The sequence below is a fragment of the Pongo abelii genome, chromosome 8, assembly GCF_028885655.2.
Source record: "Pongo abelii isolate AG06213 chromosome 8, NHGRI_mPonAbe1-v2.0_pri, whole genome shotgun sequence".
Lineage (NCBI taxonomy): Eukaryota > Metazoa > Chordata > Mammalia > Primates > Hominidae > Pongo > Pongo abelii.
In genome coordinates this window covers 86,486,999-86,509,596 of record NC_071993.2, presented here as the reverse complement: position 1 = coordinate 86,509,596, position 22,598 = coordinate 86,486,999, and positions in this window count along the sequence as shown.

Sequence of the window (22,598 nt, the reverse complement as noted above, 5' to 3'; positions counted from 1 at the left end):
AATGAGCCCAATTTCTAAAATGACAGAAATCGACAAGTCTTCATTTCACCTTATGATATGACAGAGTGTACAAGAACCATTGAGAAGATAAATAAATGAAGACAATGTCCCTGAGCTTATAGGATTTTGTAAGAAGCAAAAGTAATACGAGAACATGATCAGCTGATGGCTTAGAGTAATGTCGGCATATTCTTCCAGTAATAAGAAGTGAGACAGGAAAAATATCAGTGTGATCGGTAAAGAATCCTTGGGACTTTATTAGAACCTTCAGCGATGTTCAGGATGTGGATGAGTTGAAGCTACGGAGAATAAAACTTCCCAATGAAGAGAAAATTATGTGCAAATACTTTTCAGTGGAATCAAGCATGACAGACTGCAGTAGCCCAAGCGAAAAGCAGCCCTCAACTTTGGTTTCAGGTGTGGCTATTGTGGGAAAAAATTACTAGAAATTAAGCACTTTCATCCTCAGATTCTTCCCAGGGATTGCCACAACGCTTTGCACATGTTTAACACTCTTGCTGGGTAAGTGGCTTCTAACTAAACAATTAAATGATATATTCTATTTGCCAATATAACCATTTTCTGACCACACTGGCTTTGAGGAGAATCAATGGAGAAAAGATACATGATAGCTTTGAGTCATTATTTAAATAGCATCTTCCTTGTGATGCTGCCTATATTTGCAAATACTACCCATTGTTTATGAGTATATCCCCAGTGCCTTATAGTCCTCCATATACCCCTTTACTTATAAAACCCAAGCAGAAAGCATGTGATGGGAAGGAAGCAGTGCAGTGTAGGCATAAAGAGTGTGGCCTTTGAAATTTGACAAGCATGCTCCTGCCCAAACAATACTCATTGAGTAGTAATCATAGGCAAATGATCTACTTTCTCAAAGACTTAACGTATCTTATATAACAATTGTAGATAAAGATAATAAAGCACTCAGGAAAGAGTCTGGTGTATAATATAAATTTAGTATGTGTCAGCTGTTAGTATCATCACTGTTAATCACTGTTAATTGACTCTTTTGCCAGGGTTGTTCAAGAAAATAATGTGTAATGATCTATAAATATTTTAAATTTCATTAGCAGCCTTAAAAGTATTACTGATAGAACTGTAATCATTTTGGCATTTTAATAAATAACACAGTCTTACATAATTTTCTATTTCACAAGGAAACTTATTTTGAAATTAAATATTTGTAATTCTACTATATAGGGCAAAGATAAATTAATCCCTGCTGCAACCCCTTATCCTGTAGCATGCTGCATGAAGTTGCCTATACGCAAAGCAGTTTGTTCACAAATTGATCTCTGAAGATCAGTACATCTGCTTTGTGACTTATCAATGCTCATGGCAAACCTTGAAAATTGTGTTTATTTTAGAGCAAATGGATAGTGTGAAGAAATCAGTGATAGTGAATGTTGCTGCAAATGCTCATTTCCTTACATTGTATCCTGCTGAAATTTCTTAAAGATTATCGGGACATGGCCAAACGTGATGGCTCCGACCTATAATCCCAGCACTTTGGGAGACTGAGGCAGGTGAATCACTTGAGATCAGGAGTTCAAGAAAAGCCTGGCCAACATGGTGAAACCCTGTCTTTACTCAAAATACAAAAATTAGCCAGGCATGTCGGTGCATGCCTGTAATCCAAGCTACTGGGGAGGCTGAGGCAGGAGAATCACTTGAACTGGGGAGGCAAAGGTTACAGCAAGCCGAGGTTGTGCCACTGCACTCCAGCCTAGGCAACAAGAGTGAACCTCTGTCTCAAAAAAAAAAAAAAAAAAAACAAGATTCTCAGGATGTTTCTCTTTTAATAAACATTTTCATTTTCTGGGATATTTGGATATCAGATCCAATTTGACCTTTCTAGTAGGAAAGTATGATGCTTTCAGGACTTGACAATAATGCCAAATTCTGGAACTTGAACACAGATTTCTTAGAATCTCAACTTTGACACCATAATATATAGAATATGACTTGCCCAATAAGAAATAAACAACCTTATAGATGGACTACAGTTTCAGCTGCCAAAGACAAAGTGTGTCTTACCCTACCAGCAGCCCTGTACACCCCTATTGTCCTACAGTCCTCTGAAGTGAACAATATATATGTTATACAGCCCACATTTTGTTAGAAAATCCCAATTACACATATCAAACTTTTTAACATAAATCCATCAATTTTTATGTGCTGGAGTGTTAAATAGAAAATAAATTTTAATTACATAGACAATAGAGATCACATTATATTCTACCCCATCGTGTAACCCACAAGGTTACATCTCAAGAAGTATGCAAGAATTTCTTGTCACAGTTATTAAGAGAAGTAGGATTTATGTGTGTGCGACAACTGGTCTCTAAAGCCTTCAATTATTTTTAAATATATTGATAGGAAAGAAAAATTAGTACTTATAGACTTCTTTTAATCTGTAACCAATGCCATTACCATCTATAGTACTATGATAAACCATTGCAAGATTTCCCCTTAGTTAACATTGACCTCTCCAGGATCATCCATAGAAAAATATAGCAACAAATTAGGAACAATAATATATTTTCCATTGGATTTATACTGCTAATCCTTTTCCAAAAAGGCTCTGTGGCAACTAGCTTTCAATATAAAGAGAAGCTTTATCTGATTCTTTTTATTAGAACTTTACAATAACCTTATGAATGTATGTATTATTAATGTGATAAGTTTTTGATGGAAGAAATTGTCTTGGTGTGGTTGAGTGACTAGACTAAGACCATATGGGACCTCTTGGTCACAGCCAGGACCAATTAGTATATTCCAGATTCTGCATTCTCTCAACTTCAGCACACTGCCTCCTGCAAGCAGGCAGAAGCAGAGAAGATTTTTAAGAGATACAAAATAGCTTTTCTTACAGAATTAAGTTTATCACCAGACTGCTCAGAATTATCAAAAATTTGAGACCATGCTAAATTTGTATGCGTCTTTACTCACAAGCCTTAGACCTTACCTTGTTCTAGATCTCAGGGTCAGTACAGGACAGCTGGCACCAAACTCCTCCACTACAGCAGCAAAACCTGCTTCTGAATCACTCAGAAGCCCATATGATCCTGGCATGAACCAAGAGTACCAATCTATCCAAGTAGAACAAATAGACCGCTATAAAGTGGAGTTCTTCATCTAGTGCCTTTAGATAAGAATTAGATTTCTTCTACCTTTTTTTGGCCATAGTAGTAATATCATTAGTGACATTAAATGCCTCAAAACAGTCTGAAAGACCAAAGCCAGAAAAATAATATGTATCACTTTTAACAATAATAATTAAGACTGGCCTGGTGATTACACTCAGGCACAAGAAGCTAGTGTCCTTGATGATCCTGAATAGATTATCTCAGAGAAGCTGTGGGTATAAATTTTTGTTTTTTAATTTATGATGATTGAAGGCTCAGGAATTTCCCCACAATATAGAGTTAACATTCTTCATTAAAATTATAAATAGAGGAAACATTCACTAAGACAGACCACATTCTGGGCCACACCTTAACAAATTTATAGGAATATAAATTATAAAATATCTGCTTTCAGACCACAGTGGAATTTAACCAGAAATAAGTAACAGAAAGATAACTTGAAAATATCAAAATGTGTAGCAGCTACACAACACACTTCCAAATAACATATAAGTCAAAGAAAAAATCTCAAGAGACATGTGAACATATTTTGAACTAAATTAAAATGAAAATACAATTCATCAAAATTTGTGGGATGCAGTAAAAGCAGTAATTACAAAGAAATTTAAGTCATCAAATGCACATATTAAAAAAAGAAGGAAGACCTAAAATCAACAATCTAATTTTCCAGTTTAAGAAACTGGAAAAAGATCAAATTAAATCCAAAGTAATCAAAAGAAAAGAAAAAAGTAACAATTAGAGCAGAAATCAATGATATTGCAAACAAAATCAATAGAGAAAATCAACAAAACCAAAAGGTGCTTCTTTGAAAAGATCAATAAAATCAACAAGATTCAAGCCAGGTAAATATGAAAAAGAGAGCAAGAACACAAATTACTAATATTAGAAATGGAATAGGGGACGTTACTACAGATCCTATGGACATTAAAAAGGTAACAAGGTAATAATGTGAACAACTCTATGCCCATAAATGTGATAACAAAGATTTAGTGAATCAATTCCTTAAAAGGCACAGTTTGTCAAAATTCACAGAAGAGATGGGCAATCTGAATAGGCCTAGATCTAGCAAAGTAATTTAATTAATAATTAATAACCTTACAAAAACAAAGCATTCGTCCCAGATAGGTTCATTAGTGAATGCTATCAAACATTTTAGAAAGAAATTACGCTAACATTCTATAATCTCCTTTAGAAGACAGAAGAGGAAATACTTGCTAACTCATTCTATGATGTCAGGTTTACCCTAATATCAAAATTAGACAAAGACATTAGAAGAAAAGAATACTAAAGACAATATTTCTCATGAACATAGATGCAAAAATCCTCAACAGACTACTAGCAAAGTTAATTCAACTACATAGAAAAATATTTATATGCCACAACCGAGTTGGTTTATCCCAGGTAAGCAAAACTGGTTCAACATTCAAAAATTATACATGTAATCCATTATATCAAGAGGTTAAAAAAGAAAAATCACATAATTATACCAATAGGTGCAGAAAAAACATTTGAAAAAATCCAATGCCCAATCATGATAGAAACTCTCGGTAAACTAGGACTAGAGGAAAATTTTTCTACTTGAAAAACAATATCTACAAAAAACCTACAACTAACATCGTACCTAATGGTGAGAAATTTGAAGATTTCCTACTTAGATCAAGAACAAGGCAAGGATGTGTCTTCTTACTACCTTCCTTTCCAATATCATACTGGAAGTACTAGCTAATACAATAAGACGAGAAAAAAATAAAAGGTATACATACTGGGAAGGAAGAAATAAAACTGTCTTCATTCACAGATAACATGATCATCTTTATAGAAAATCTGAAAGAATTAACAGAATAACTTGTGGAACAGGTGGTTATAACAAGTTTCTGGATACAAGATTATTGTAGAAAAAATCAATTCCTTACCTAAATATTAGCAAGGAAAAACTGCAATTTGGATTTAGAAATAAAATACCATTCCCATTAGCACCTCCAGAAATGTAATACTTAGGTATAAATCAAACAAAATATGTACAAGATCAACATGAGGAAAAGTAAAAAACTCTGATGAAGAAATCAAATAAGTAACTATATCAAGATGTATTCCATATTCATAAATAGGAAAATTCAATATCAAAATCCTAGTTCTTCCCAACTTGGTCTATTTTATAGATTCAATGTGATCCCAATTGAAATCACAGCAAGATGCTTTGTGGATATTGACAAACTGATTCTAAAGTTTATGTGGAGAAGGAAAAGACCCAGACTAGTCAACACAATACTAAAGAGAAGAACAAGTTAGAGGACTGACATGATCTCACTTTAAAATGACGTGGTAATAAAGACCATGTGGTGTTGGTGAAAGAACAAACAGATCAATGGAACAGAATAGAGAGCCCAGAAGTAGATTCACACAAATATCAACTGACCTTGGACAAAGGAGCAAAGGCAGTACAATGGAGCAAAGATAGGTTTTTCAATAAAAGGTGCTAAAACAACTGAATATTCACATGCAAAAATATAAATCTAGCCACAGACTTTATACTCTTCACAAAAATTAATTCAAAATGGATCATAAACCTAAATGTAAAATGCAAAACTATAAAACTTCTAGAAGATAACATAGGAGAAATTATACTTGACTTCAGATATGATGACTAAAGAAATATTTGAGAAGTTGGACTTCATTAAAATTAAAAACATCTGCTCTGCAAAAGACAATGTGAAGACAATGAGAATACAGGCCACAGAATAGGATAGAAAATTTTCAAAATACACATCTGTTTAAAAAACATCAAAATATACAAAGAATTTTAAAATTTAACACTGGGAAAACAAATAACCCAATTTTAAAAATAGGTCAAAGATCTTAATATACACCTCACCCAAGAAGATATATAACTAGCAAACAAGCATATGAAAAGATGCTTCACATAATATGTCATCAGGAAATGCAAATTCAAACAACCATGAGACACCACTATACATCAACTAGAATGACCACAATCTGGAACACTGACAACACCAAATGCTGGTGAGAATGTGGAGCAACAGAAACTCATTCACTGCTGGTGGGAATACAAAATGGTACAAGCACTTTGCAAGACCATTTCACAGTTTCTTACAAAATTAAATATAGTGTTCTTTATGATCCATCAATTGAGCTCCTTGGTATCTACCCAAGGAGTTAAAAACACATGTCAATGCAAAAATCTGCACATGGATGTTGATGGTAGGTGTATTCATAATTGCCATAACTTGGAAATGGCCAAGATGTCCTTCAGTAGATGAATTGATTAATAAACTTCAGTACATTCAGACAATATAATATTATTCCATGCTAAAAATAAATGAACAGGTGGCTGTGAGACTAAAACACAAGTGAGCCACTCTCCCCACACTTTCTTGCCCATGCTGTGTACCTGAGCAGTACTCTGCACTATGACAAAATAAAATGTCACAAATCAATATCAACCTTGAAAATAAATGGCCCAAAAACTCCACTGAAAAGACATAGAGTGGCAAATTGGATAAAATAAGAAGGCCCATCTTCCTGCTGTCTTCAAGAGATCCATCTCACATGTAATGACATCCAAAGGCTCAAAGTAAAGGAACGGAAAAAGATCTATCATGCAAATGAAAAACAAGGACTGCTCTTTAATTGAGCTCTGAAAAGAGCAGAGGTTGCTATTCTTATGTCAGATAACATAGATATGAACTAGCAACAGTGAAAAAGGACAAAAAAGGACACTACATAATTATAAAGGGTTTAATTCAACAAGAAGGCTTAACCATCATAAGTGTGTAAATACCCAACATTGAAAGATCCAGATATATAACATGATTACTTCTGGACATTAAAAAAAATACCTTGACAGCCACACAATAATAGAAGGGGATTCAAGACACCACTGATAGCACTAGACAGATCATTGAGGCAGAAAACCAACAAACTCTGGACTTAAATTTGACACTTGACCAATTAGGCCTAGTAAAAATCTACAGAATAATACACCCATCAACCACAAAATATGTATTCTTCATATCTGCACATGAAACATACTCTAAGATTGGCCACATCCTCAGTCATAAAGCAAGTCTCAATAAATTCAAAAACACCATAATCATACCAAGTTTTTTTCAACCAACAGTGGAATAAAAATACAAATCAATTCCAAGAAGAACTCTCAAAACTACACAAATACATTGAAGCTAAACAATTTGCTCCTGAATGATTTCTATGTAAACATAAAATTAAGACAGAAATAAAAAAAATTTGAAACAAATGATAATAGAGACACAACATACCAAAACCTCTGGGATGTGGCAAAAGCAGTGTTAAGAGGAAAGTTTATAGCTCTAAATGCCAGTATCAAGAAGATAAAAAGATCTCAAATTAACAACCTAATCTTACACATAAGCAAGGTAGAAAAACATGAACAAACTAAACCCAACAGTAGCAGAAGAAAATAAATCACTCAAATTGGAGCAGAACTAAATGAAATTGAGACCCAAAAATTCATACAAAAGATCAATGAAACAAAAAGTTGGTTTGTTGAAAGAATAAACAAGATTGATTGACCACTAGCAAATTAACAAAGAAAAAAAGAGAGAAGATCCAAATAAACACAATCAGAAATGACAAAAGTGACATCAAAACTGATTCCCCAGAAATACAAAAGTTTCCCAGACACTACTGTGAACACCTCTATGCACACAAGCTAGAAAATCTAAAGGAAATGGATAAAATTTTGGAAATACACAACCTTCTAAGATTGGACCAGGAAGAAACAGAAATCATGAGCATACCAATAACAAGTAATGAAACTGAATCAGTAATTTTAAAAACCTACTATCCAGAAAAAGCCCTGGACCAGATGGAATCACAGCAAAATTCTACCACACATACAAAGAAGATTTGGTACCAATCCTACAGAAACTAAAAAAAACAAAGAGAGATGTCTCTCTTCATTCTAGGAAACCAGTATCATCCTGATACCAAAAATCTACCAAAGACACAAGAAAAAAAGAAAACTACAGGCCATTATTCCTCATGAACATAGATGCAAAAATCCTGAACAAAATATGAGCAAACAAAACGCCACAGCACGTTAAAAAGTTAATTCACCATGAAATGGGCTTTATTCCTGGGATGCAAGGATGATTCAAAATACACAAATCAATAAATGTGATTCACCACATAGACAAAATTAAAAACAAAAATCATAGATCATCTCAATAGAAACAGAAAAAGCATTCAATGAAATCTAACATCCTTCCATGAGAAAAACCCTCAACAAACGAGATGTCAACAAAACCCATCTCAAAATAATAAGAGCCATCTATGACAAACCCACAGCCAACTTAATACACATCAGGCAAAAGCTAGAAGCATTTCCCCTAAGAACAGTAATAAGACCACCTTCACTATAGAATAGGATGTACACTCCTAGTCAACATAGTACTAAAAGACATAGCCAGAGCAGTCAGGCAAGAGAGGAAGAAATAAAAGGCATTCAAACAGGAAAAGAAAAAGTCAAATTATCTCTCTCACAAATGATATAATTCTACACCTAGAAATTCCTAAAGATTCTGCCAAAGCACTTCTAGTCCTGATAAATAACTACAGCAAAGTCTCAGTACACAAAATTAATATATAAAAATCAGTGGGATTTTAACCATATTCAGAAGAATGAAACTGGGCCCCTCCCTCTCACCATATACAAACATTAACAAGATGAATTAAAGACTTAAATAATGGGAGAAAATATTTTCAAACTATGCTTCTGAAAAAAACTAATATCTAGAATGTATAAGGAACCTAAGCAATTCAACAGGCATAAAACAAATCACCCCATTAAAAAGTGGCCAAAAGACATAAAAAGACACTTCTCAAAAGAAAACATACAAGTGGCCAACAAAAATATTAAAAAATGCTCCATATCATTAATCATCAGAGAAATGAAAAATCAAAACCACAAGGAGATACCATCTCACACCAATCAGAATGGCTATCATTAAAAAGTCAAAAAGATGTTGGTGAGGCCGCAGAGAAAAGGGAATGCTTATATGCTGTTCGTGGGAGTGTAAATTAGTTCAGCTACTGTGGGAAGCAGTTTGGAGATTTCTCAGAGAACTGAGTTGGACTACCATTTGACCCAGCAATCTCATTACTATTTACCCAAGGAAAAATAAGTCATTCTACCAAAAAGACACATGCACTCATATGTTCATCACAGCATTATTCACAACAACAAAGACATGGAATCCACCTAGGTGCCCATCAAGAGTGCATTAGATAAAGAAAATTTGGTATGTGTACATCATGGAATACTATACAGCTATAAAAAATGAAATCATGTGCTTTTCAGCAACATGGATACAGCTAGAGGTCATAATCCTAAGAAAATTAACACAAGAACAGAAAACCAAATACCACATGTTCTCACTTATAAGTGGAAGCTAAATATTGGGCACACATGGATATAAAAATGGGAATAAAAGACACCATGGAATATAAGAGGGGAAAGTGTGGAGGAGGGTAAGGGTTTAAAAACTAACTATTGGATAATATGTTCACTACCTGTATGATGAGTTCAATCATATGCCAACCCTCAGTATCATACAACATGCCTTTGTAACACAGCTGAATGTGTACCCTCTGAATCTAAAATAATTTTTTAAATAAATAAACTATCAAGCAATGAGAACACATGAAGGAAAATTAAATGTACATTACTAAGTGAAAAATGCTAACCTGAAAAGGCTACCTACTGTATGATTTCAACTATGTGATATTCTGGAAAAGATAAAACTATGGAAACTGTAGAAAGTTGCCAAAGTTTGCCAAGGGTTAGAGCAGAGAGGGGAAAAAAAGGCAGAGCACAGAGCATTTTTAGGATAGTGAACTGTCATGATTTATGATATTATAATGGTAAATACATGTCATTATACATTTGTCCAAACTCATGGAATGTAAAATATGAAAAGTGAACCCAAAATATATACTGTGGACTCTGCGTGATTGTGATGTGTCAATGCAGGTTCATCAATAGTAACAAATGCACCACTCTCATAAGAAGTGTTAATAATAGGAGAGGCAATGCATTTGTGTGGCTGGGAGGGATATGGGAAATCTCCATACCTTCATCTTAATTTTGCTTTGAACCTAAAACTGCTCGTAAAGATAGTCTTATTTTTAAAAATTATAAATAGACTACATGGATTTAGATTAGAGAAAACCAGGCTTAGTTGAATAACGAGCCAGCATATAAAGCAAAAGAAACTTGCACAAACTTCTGAGGATAAATCATGAGTGGAAACAAATTAGTTTGGGAAAATATAAGCAAGATAAACTTCATCTCTTCAGAAGATACTTCTTTGTATATGAAACCAAAGTCATATTACTAGGACTAAATCTTTTCATTGTCAAGGGGTCTTCTAAACTGTCCTCTAACCTAAAAGCTCTCATTTAAAAAAACCTGTGTGGGTATGCAATGTCAGACAGACCTAGATTCAAAATAGAAATCTCTAATTTCCCAACTTGGACAAGTTACCTAACTGTACTGTGTCTCTTTTTTCCATCTGAAAATGAGAATAAAAGTTGTTAGATTTCAATATTCTTGTATTTATCATACCCAACATATGGTGAAGGCTTGACAAATAGCAGTTCTGACTACCAAATCGCAGAGAAAACATTATTTCTTTGGTCTAAAATTCACTGTCAAAGTTGTAGGGTTAACATTAGATAAGAGTTGTTCTTGAGAATAATAAATATAATTGAAAGTGAAAGGCTACAATCTTGAATGTGAAAATGATATATTACTGTGATGATGTGTGGTATCCTCAGACCAATATAACTATGGTCTCCATTTACATTTTTTTATATCTACAAAGTAAATAAAAAGTTTGTGCAACCATTAGATAGTTTGCTAATCCACCTAAAATCTTGTCAACCCTGAGAAATGAGATGCTCCTAGATCAGTTTTGGGGAATCCTCCTTCTATCTTCCAAAGTAGATGAAAACTTATGGGCTAATCCTGAAAGGCTCCTTACCCTGTGCCATTCTGGAACTGTGACAGCCAAAAGGGATGGGGTAATGCAGATGTGGTCATGACTGCTGAAGCTGGACAAAAAGAACATCCTCACCTATTATGAACAGTACATTTTTAGACATCATTAAGTGCCCTCCAGGTTCCACACATTTCATAATAATCTTTTAAAATAATTGCTACCACTTGAATAGTACTCTCAGAAAATTACAAGGCTGTCAATTTATTCTCCAGTTTTTAAAATTCCATCACCCATTTCCCTAAGGTAACAGGCTGCCATGTCTTAAATCTCTAAAAAGGAAGTCACATTTATATTATATATTACATTGATATTTTCCTCACTTCCTTAGTTAATTTTTTAGAAACTATAGACTTTTAGTTCATATTAATGTAGTATATGATTAATTATTCTGTACTTCATCTGGATTTTTTTAATTGGCAAAATTGATGTCAATGTTGAAAGAAGTCCAGTAGTGAAGAGCATAATTATATTAATTTGCCACAAATTGTCTTTTCTTATTACTTAATACAAAGAAAAGTACTGTTTTCCTAAAATTTTGAGATTACAAGTTTGCTTTTCAAAAGTAAATTTTAACTGAGCATTCAGTTTTCAAATTTATAATAGAAGCACTTGCTAGAGTTTTTTTTAATAGTATGTACATATTGGCTAATTAAGGCTTTGTTTGATACTACACCTATATAAGGTTCAGCAATACTATTAGAAACTTGCATCACACAGATCTGAAAATTTCTCTGGATTTTTTTTCTTTCATCAGGCATCCAAGTGTAAATCTAGCAAAAGTAAGGCCAAGCTTTGCAAAAACATTAACTCTCTATTTGGCTCTTGTCCTCTTTTGCCTACAATAGGTTGTCAAGTAAATAATTTGTGACTTCCACATGTCACTGGGAAAGCCTGAAGTGATATTTATCCCAAAACTTTATGAAGATATGTCAGAACCTAGTTTGTCAGCAAGTATCTGTTCTCCCTCTTCCTCACTTTATGTATTAGCCCATTATCACATTGCTAATAAAGATATACCTGAGACCAGGTAATTTATAAAGCAAAGAGGTTTAATTGACTGACAGTTTCACAGGGCTTGGAAGTCCTCAGGAAACTTACAATCATGGCATAAGGGAAAGCAAACATGTCCTTTTTCACATGGTGACAGCAAAAAGTGCTGAGCAAAGTGTGGGAAGGCCCCTTATAAAACTATGAGATCTTGTGAAAACTCATTCACTAACACAAGAACAGTATGGAAGTAACCACCCCCATGATTCAACTACCTCCCACCAGGCTCATCCCACAACACATGGGGATTATGAGAACTACAATTCAAGATGAGATTTGAGTGGGGACACAGACAAACCATATCATTCTGCCCCTGGCTCCTCCCAAATCTCATGTCCTCACATTTCAAAATGAACCATGCTTTCCCCACAGTCCCCCAAAGTCTTAATTCACTTCAACCTTAACTGAAATGTCCACAAAGTTTCATCTGAGACAAGGCAAGTCTCTTCCATGAAGGAGCCTGGAAAATCAAAAGCAAGTTAGTTACTTCCTAGATACAATGAGGGTACAAGTATTGGGTAAATACACCCACTACAAATGGGAGAAGTTGGCCAAAACAAAGGGGCTACAAGCCCCATGCAAGTCCAAAATCCAGCAAAGAAGTCAAATCTTAAAAGTCTGAAATGATCTTCTTTGACACCATGTCTCACATCCAGGTCATGCTGATGCAAGAGGTGGGCTCCCATGGCCTTGGATAACTCCAACCCTGTTGCTTTGCAAGGTACAGCACCCCTCCTAGCTGCTTTCACTGCTGGTGTTGAGTGCCTGCAGCTTTTCCAGGTGCACAATGCAAGCTCTCAGTAGGTCTACTATTCTGGGGTCTGGAGGATGTGGGGTTTTTCAGTTGTGGGTTCACTAGGGCACTGCCAGTGCTCCATTAGGCCATGCCCCAGTGGGGACTTTGTGTGGGGGCTCCAACCCCATATTTTCCTTCCACACTACCCTAGCAGAGATTCTCGATAAGGGCTCTGTTCTTGTAGTACACTTCTACCTGAACATCCAGGCATTTCCATACATCCTCTGAAATCCAGTCAGAGGTTTCCTAACCTCAATTCTTGACTTCTGTGCACCCATAGGCCCAATACCAAAGGCTTGGGATGGCAACCTCTGAAGTAATGGCCTGAGGTGTATCTTGGCCCCTCTTAGCCACAGCTGGATCTGAAATAGTCGGGACACAGGGAGCCAAGTTTCTAGGATGCACATAGCAAGGGGGGGGCCCTGGCCTGGCCCATAAAACCATTTTTTACTCCTAGGCCCCCAGGCCTGTGATGGGAGGGGCTGCTGCAAAGGTCTGACATGTCCTGGAGACATTTTCCCTAATTTCTTTGTGCTTAGCATTTGGCTACACATTACCCATGCAAACTTCTGCAACAGGCTTGAATTTCTCCTATAAGATGTCTTTTTCTTTTTTATAGCATCATCATGCTGCAAGTTTTTCAAACTTTTATGTTCTGCTTCCTCTTGAATGCCTTGACACTTAGAAATTAATTCTGCCAGGTACTCTAAATGATGTCTTTCAAGTTCAAAGTTCCACAGATTTCTAGGGTAGGGACAAAATGCCACTAGTCTCTTGTATAGCAAGAGTGACTTTTGCTCTAGTTTTCAACAAGTTGCTCATCTCCATCTGAAACCACCACCTCAGCCTGGACCTTATTCTGCATTTCATTATCGGCATTTTGGTCAAAGCCAAGTCTCTAGGAAGTTCCAAACTTTCCCATATCTTCATGTCTTCTGAGCCCTCCAAGTCTCTAGGAAGTTCTAAACTTTCACACATTTTCCTATCTTCTTCTGAGCCCTCCAAACTGTTCCAACCTCTGTCTATTACCTAGTTCCAAAGTTGCTTCTACATTTTCAGGCACTGTTTTTTAGCAGCGCCTCACTACCTGGTATCAATTTACTGTATTAGTCCATTCCCACATTACTAATAAAGACATACCCTGAACTGGGTAATTTATAAAGGAAAGAGGTTTAATTGACTTGTAGTTCTGCAGGGCTAGGGAGGCCTCAGGAAACTTATAATCATGGCAGAAGGGGAAGCACACACGTCCTTCTTCACCTGGTGGCAGCAAGAAGCGCTGAGCGAAAGTGGGGATAAGCTCCTTATAAAAGCATCAGATCTCGTGAGAACTTACTATTATGAGAACAGCATTGAGGTAACTGCCCCCCATAGATTCAATTACCTCCCACTGAGTCCCTCCTACAACACATGGAGATTATGGGAACTACTATTCAAGATGAGATTTGGGTGGGGACACAGCCAAATCATATTACTTTAGAAAAATAAAACCTCTTTCTACATAAGCATTCAATCACTCAGAACAAAAGTACATTTTCCTACCCTCCTTGTAGGTATTTGGGTACATGTAACAAAGGTCTGGACAAAGCATGCAAGCAAAACAATCATATGTGACTTCCAGACTGAAAGAGGAGTATCTTTTTTCTTTCCTCCTTGTGCCCTCATATATTGAAATGTGGTAAGGTGCCTAGACCTTGCATAGCCATCTTAGTCCATGCAGTGATGACTAGAATATAGGCTAACCTTGTGCTGTTAATTCAGTTAATAGATACACTTATGTAACATGGAAAAGTGAATGGTTAGCAAGATAATGTAAAGCACACACTTATTTCTCAGTTTCTCTAACATATCTTGTGAATATGTTTATATGGGGGAATGTTAAAAGATTCAAACACTTGTTTCAAATCTACCTTTCAAATCATGTTGTTGGGCAATATGACAGACAATCAGACAAATATTTACTCAGAAATGAGATATCTAAGTAATGCCTATTTTCTTCATCCAAAAGAATCTTTTATCCACATAGAGAGCTTGCTCTTCAATACACTAGATAGTAATCTAATATAATTCCACATAAGCTCATGATACTCACATTGGTACCAAATGCAGCTGCCAATATTCCTAAGATCTAAAACTTTCTGGATATCTCTCCTTTTCAATCCATCAAACAACACTTCATGAGAGTTCAAATAATTAGTGCCTATATTTTCTTGAAATTATGTAGAATACTGATAAAAGATATGAGAAATATGATGAAAGGGAACTGAAAAAACACAGCAGAGAATACAGAGTTACATCTCATGGAAAAAATAAAACTTTAAAAACGGTCATGGGAGGTCACTTCCAAGATGGCCCAATAGGAACAGCTCCAGTCTGCAGCTCCCAGCAAGATCAACATAGAAGATCACAGAAGTGATTTCTGCATTTCTAACTGAGGTACATGGTTCGTGTCATTGGGATTGGTTGGACAGTGGGTGCAGCCAAAGGAAGGCAAGCTGAAGCAGGGTAGGGCATTGCCTCACCAGGGAAGCACAAAGCGTCGGGGGATTTCCCTTTCCTAGCCAAGGGAAGCCAGGACAGACTGTACCTGGAGAAATGGTACACTCCTGACCAAATACTGCACTTTTCCCACAGTCTTAGCAACTGGCAGACCAGGAGATACCCTCCCATGCCTGGCTCAGTGGGTCCCACACCCACAGAGCCTTGCTCACTGCTAGCACAGCAGTCTGAGATCAACCTGGGACACGAGAGCTTGGTGGGGGGTAGGGGTGCTCACCATTGCTGAGGCTAGAGTAGCTCACAGTGTAAATAAAGAGGCTGGGAAGCACAAACTGGGCAGAGCCCACCGCAGCTCACCAAGGCCTACTGCCTCTATAGATTCCACCTCTGGGGGCAGGGCATAGTAGAACAAAAGGCAGCACACAGCTTCTGCAAACATAAATGTCCCTGTCTGACAGATCTGAAGAAAGCAGTGGTTCTCTCAGCATGGCATTCGAGCTCCAAGAAAAGACAGACTGCCTCCTCAAGCAGGTCCCTGACCCCCATCTGGCCTGACTGGGAAAGATCTCCCAGTAGGGGCTGACAGACACCTCAAACAGGCAGGTGCCCCTCTGGGATGAAGCTTCCAGAGGAAGGATCAGGCAGCAATCTTTGCTGTTCTGCAGCCTCTGCTGGTGATACCCAGGCAAAAAGGGTCTGGAGAGGACCTCCAGCAAACTCCAACAGACCTGCAGCTGAAGGGTCTGACTGTTAGAAGGAAAACTAACAAATAAAAGGGAACAGCATCAACATCAACAAAAAGGATATCCACACAAAAACCTCATCTGTAGGTCACCAACACCAATATCAAAGACCAAAGGTAGATAAAACCACAAAGATGGGGAGAAACCAGAGCAGAAAAGCTGAAAATCCAAAAAACAGAGCACCTCTTCTCCAAAGGATTGCAGCTCCTCGCCAGCAAGGGAACAAAACTGGACAGAGAATGAGTTTGATGAGTTGACAGAAGTAGACAATAGAAGCTCAGTAATACCAACCTTCTCTGAGCTAAAGAAGCATGTTCTAACCCATCCCAAGGAAGCTAAAAACCTTGTAAAAAGGTTAGATGAAGGGCTAACTAGAATAAAAAATGTAGAGAAGACCTTAAATTACCTGAAGGAGCTGAAAAACACAGCACGAGAACTTCGTGATGCATGCACAAGCTTCAATAGCCAATTTGATCAAGTGGGAGAAAGGATATTAGTGATTGAAGATCAAATTAATGAAATAAAGTGAGAAGACAAGATTAGAGAAAAAAGAGTGAAAGGAAATGAACAAAGCCACCAAGAAATATGGGACTGTGTGAAAAGACAAAATATAGGTTTGATTGGTGATGGGGAGAATGGAACCACATTAGAAAACACTCTTCAGGATATTATCCAGGAGAACTTCCATAACCTAGCAAGGTAGACCAATATTCAAATTCAGGAAATACAGAGAACACCAGAAAGTACTCCTTGAGAAGAGCAACCCCAAGGCACATAATTGTCACATTCACCAAGGTTGAAGTGAAGGAAAAATTGTTAAGGGCAGCCAGAAAGAAAGGTCGGGTTACCCACAAGGGGAAGACCATCAGACTAACAGCAGATCTCTCGACAGAAACCCTACAAGCCAGATGAGAGTGGGACCAATATTCAACATTCTTAAAGAAAAGAATTCTCAACCCAGAATCTCATATCCAGCCAAACTCAGCTTCACAAATGAAGGAGTAATAGACAAGCAAATGCTGAGAGATTTTGTCACCACCAGGCCTGTCTTACAAGAGTTCCTAAAGGAAGCACTAAACATGGAAAGGAACAACTGGTACCAGCCACTGCAAAACCATGCCAAATGGTAAAGACCATTCATACTATGAAGAAACTGCATAAATTAATGGGCAAAATAACCAGCTAACATCATAATGACAGGATCAAATTCAAACATAACAATATTAACCTTAAATGTAAATGGGTTAAATGCCCCAATTAAAAGACACAGACTAGCAAATTGGATAAAGAGTCAAGACCCATTGGTGTGCTGTATTCAGGAGACCCATCTCACATGCAAAGACACACATAGGCTCAAAATAAAGGGGTGGAGGAAGATCTACTAAGCAAATGGAAAGCAAAGAAAAAAGCAGGGGTTGCAATCCTGGTCTCTGATAAAACAGACTTTAAACCAATAAAGATCAAAAGAGACAAAGAAGGCCACTACATAATGGTAAAGGGATCAATTCAACAAGAAGAGCTAAGTATCTTAAATATACATGCACCCAATACAGGAGCACTCAGATTCATAAAACAAGTCCTCAGAGACCTACAAAGAGACTTAGACTCCCACACAATAATAATGGGAGAGTTTAACACCCCATTGTCAATATTAGACAGAACGAGACAGAAGGTTAACAAGGATATCCAGACTTGAACTCAGCTCTGGACCAGGCAGACCTAATACACATCTACAGAACTCTCCACCCCAAATCAACAGAACATACCTTCTTCTCATCACCATATCACACTTATTCTAAAATTGACCACATAATTGGTAGTAAAACACTCCTCAGCAAATGTAAAACAACAGAAATCAATACAAACTGTGTCTCAGACCACAGTGCAATCAAATCAGAACTCAGGATTAAGAAACTCACTCAAAACCCCTTAACTACATGGAAACTGAACAACCTGCTCCTGAATGACTACTGGGTACATAACGAAATGAAGGCAGAAACAAAGATGTTCTTTGAAACCAATGAGAACAGAGACACAACATACCAGAATCTCTGGGACACATTTAAAGCAGTGTGTAGAGGGAAATTTATAGCACTAAAGGCCCACAAGGGAAAAGAGGAAAAATCTAAAATGGACACCCTAAAATCACAATTAAAGGAACTAGAGAAGCAAGAGCAAACACATTCAAAAGCTAGCAGAAGGCAAGAAATAACTAAGATCAGAGCAGAACTGAAGGAGATAGAGACAGAAAAAAACCCTTCAAAAAATGAATGAATCCAGGAGCTGATTTTATGAAAAGATCAAAAAAATTGATAGACCACTAGCAAGATTAATAAAGAAGAAAAGAGAGAAGAATCAAATAAATGCAATAAAAAATGATAAAAGGGATATCACCACCAATCCCACAGAAATACAAACTACCATCAGAGAATACTATAAACATCTCTACACAAATAAACTAGAAAATCTAGAAGAAATGGATAAATTCCTGGACACATACACCCACCCAAGACTAAATCAGGAAGAAGTTGAATCTATGAATAGACCAAAACAGGTTCTGAAATTGAGGCAATAATTAATAGCCTACCAACCAAAAAAAGCCCAGAACCAGATGGATTCACAGCCAAATTCTACCAGAGGTACAAAGAGGGGCTGGTATCATTCCTTCTGAAATTATTCCAATCAATAGAAAAAAAGAGAATCCTCTCTAACTCATTTTGTGAGACTAGCATCATCCTGATACCAACACCTGGAAGAGAAACAAAAAAAAAAAAAAATACAATTTCAGGCCAATATCCTTGATGAACATCAGTGTGAAAATCCTCAATAAAATACTGCCAAACCAAATCCCACAGCACATCAAAAAGCTTATCCACCACAATCAAGTTGGCTTCATCCCTGGGAAGCAAGTCCGGTTCAACATACACAAATCAATAAACGTGATCTATCACACAAATAGAACCAATGACAAAAACTACATGATTATCTCAATAGATACAGAAAAGGCCTTTGACAAAATTCAGCAATGCTTCATGCTAGAAACTCTCAATAAACTAGGTATTGATGGAACATATCTCAAAATAATAAGAGCTATTTATGACAAACCCATGCCAATATCATACTGAATGGACAAAAACTGGAAGCATCCCCTTTGAAAACTGGCACAAGACAAAGATGCCCTCTCTCACCACTCTTATTCAACATAGTACTGGAAGTTCTGGCTATGGCAATCAGACAAGAGAAAGAAAGAAAGAGTATTCAACTAGGAAAAAGAGGAAGTCAAGTTGTCTCTGTTTGCAGATGACATGATTGTATATTTAGAAAACCCCATCGTCTCAGCCTGAAATCTCCTTAAGCTGATAAGCAACTTCAGCAAAGTCTCAGGACACAAAATCAATGTGCAAAAATCACAAGCATTCCTATACACCAATAATAGACAAACAGAGAGCCAAATCATGAGTGAACTCCCATTCACAATTACTACAAAGAGAATAAAATACCTGGGAATCCAACTTACAAGGGATGTGAAGGACCTCTTCAAAAAGAACTACAAACCACAGCTCAATGAAATAAAAGAGTACACAAACAAATGGAATAACATTCCATGCTCATGGGTAGGAAGAATCAATATTGTGAAAATAGCCATACTGCCCAAGGTTATTTATAGATTCAATGCTATGCCCATCAAGCTACCAATCACTTTCTTCACAGAATTGGAAAAAACTACTTTAAAGTTCATATGAAACCAAAAAAAGAGCCTGCATTGCCAAGACAATCCTAAGCAAAAGGAACAAAGCTGGAAGCATCATGCTACCTGACTTCAAACTATACTACAAGGCTACAGTAACCAAAACAGCATGGTCCTCATACCAAAACAGATATATAGACCAATGGAACAGAACAGAGGCCTCAGTAATAACACCACATATCTACAACCATCTGATCTTTGACAAACCTGACAAAAACAAGCAATGGGGAAATGATTCCCTATTTAATAAATGGTGCTGGGAAAACTGGCTAGCCATATGCAGAAAGCTGAAACTGGATCCCTTCCTTACACTGTATACAAAAATTAACTCAAGATGAATTAAAGACAAATGTAACACCTAACGCCATTAAAAACCCTAGAAGAAAACCTAGGCAATACCATTCAGGACATAAGCGTGGGCAAAGATTTCATGACTAAAACAGCAAAAGGAAAGGCAACAAAAGCCAAAATTGACAAATGGATCTAATTAAACTAAAATGCTTCTGCACAGCAAAAGAAACTATCATCAGAGTGAATAGGCAACCTACAGAATGGGAGAAAATTTTTGCAATCTACTCATCTGACAAAGGCTAATATCCAGAATCTACAAAGAACTTAAACAAATTTACAAGAAAAAAAAACAACCCCATCAAAAAGTGGGTGAAGGATATAAACAAAAGAAAACATCTTCTCAGAAGAAGACATTTATGCAACCAACAAACATATGAAAAAAACCTCATCAACACTGGCCATCAGAGAAATGCAAATCAAAACCACAATGAGATACCATCTCAAGCCAGTTAGAATGGCAATCATTAAAAAGTAAGGAAACAACAGATGCTGGAGAGGATATAGAGAAATAAGAATGCTTTTACACTGTTGGTGGGAGTGTAAATTAGTTCAACGATTGTGGAAGACAGTGTGGCAATTCATCAAAGATCTGAACTAGAAATACCATTTGACCCAGCAACACCATTACTGGGTATATACTCAAAGGATTATAAATCATGCTACTATAAAGACACAGGAACACATATGTTTATTGTGGCACTATTCACAATAGCAAAGACTTGGAACCAACCCAAATGTCCATCAATGATAGACTGGATTAAGAAAATATGGCATATATACACCATGGAATTCTATGCAGCCATAAAAAATGATGAGTTCATGTCCTTTGCAGGGACATGGATGAAGCTGGAAACCATCATTCTAAGCAACTATCACAAGGACAGAAAACGAAACACCACATGTTCTCACTCATAGGTGGGAGTTAAACAATGAGAACACATGGACACAGGGCAAGGAACATCACACACTAGGTCCTGGCCTGTCCCCAGATGGGGGGCTGGGGGAGGGATACCATTAGGAGAAATACCTAATGTAAATGACGAGTTGATGGGTGCAGCAAACCAACATGGAACATATATATCTATGTAACAAACCTGCACATTGTGCACATGTACCCTAGAACTTAAAGTATAATTTTTAAAAATGGTCATAATATATGTATTTAAATCATGAGAGTATAAAGGGTCATTCATTATCACTTAACCTCAATGTTACTTAATGACATAGATAGCATTTATCTCTCCACCATATCACTGAATGGAATACCATTCAGAGAGATAAGAACAAAAGGATATCCTGTCCTCATTGTCTGGAATATTGTATCCAGAACAGTCTGAAATACACTTTTCAAAAATGAGTCATCCTTTAATGAGTAAATTAATCAGAGGAAAATCATGGAACAACCAGAATTTTTTTATTCCAAATACCTTACACAAATGCCTGCAATACAGTCAGTTTTCATTCATTATTTGTAGAAAGGTTGAGTTACAGAGCCAAAGAAGCAAATGCCAAAGAATCTCAAGTGCACAGATGTGGGTCAGTCAAAAGTTTACATAAGAGCCATCCATGAAAGTATATTTGTCAAATAAGCAAGAATCAAAGTTAAGAGTCAGGAATACGATCGTAGCAATGTCTTATACTATGCACTACTTCATTTATCCCTGCAATTGCTCCATCAACTCATACTCTCATTCCCATTTCAAAGATGAGAAAACTGAACCATTGAAGGGTTATGAATTTGCCCAGCCTCACCCAGGTTGTCAGAATTGCAATCCCTATGATAATACTGTGTTGGGGCTCAGAAACCAATACCCCCAAAAAAGGCATTTTTGTTATTGGGGAGAGCAGATATCCAGTTCTTGTCTAACTTGTATCAGATGTTTGAACAAAAGCGACTCTGTTTTGAATAGGGGCTGGGTAATATGGGGCTAGGACCTGCTGGGCAACATTCCCAAGAGGTTAGGCATTCTTAGTCACAGGATGAAATAGGAGGTTGCAGGACTGGTATCACAAAATACAGGTCATAAAGACCCTGCTGGTAAAACAGGAAGGGCAAAGAAGCCAGCAAAAACCCACCAAAGCCAACACGGCTACTAAAGTGACCTCTAGTCATGCTCACTGCTCATTATATGTTACTTATAATGCATCAGCATGCTAAGGACACTCCCATCAGCCCATGACTGT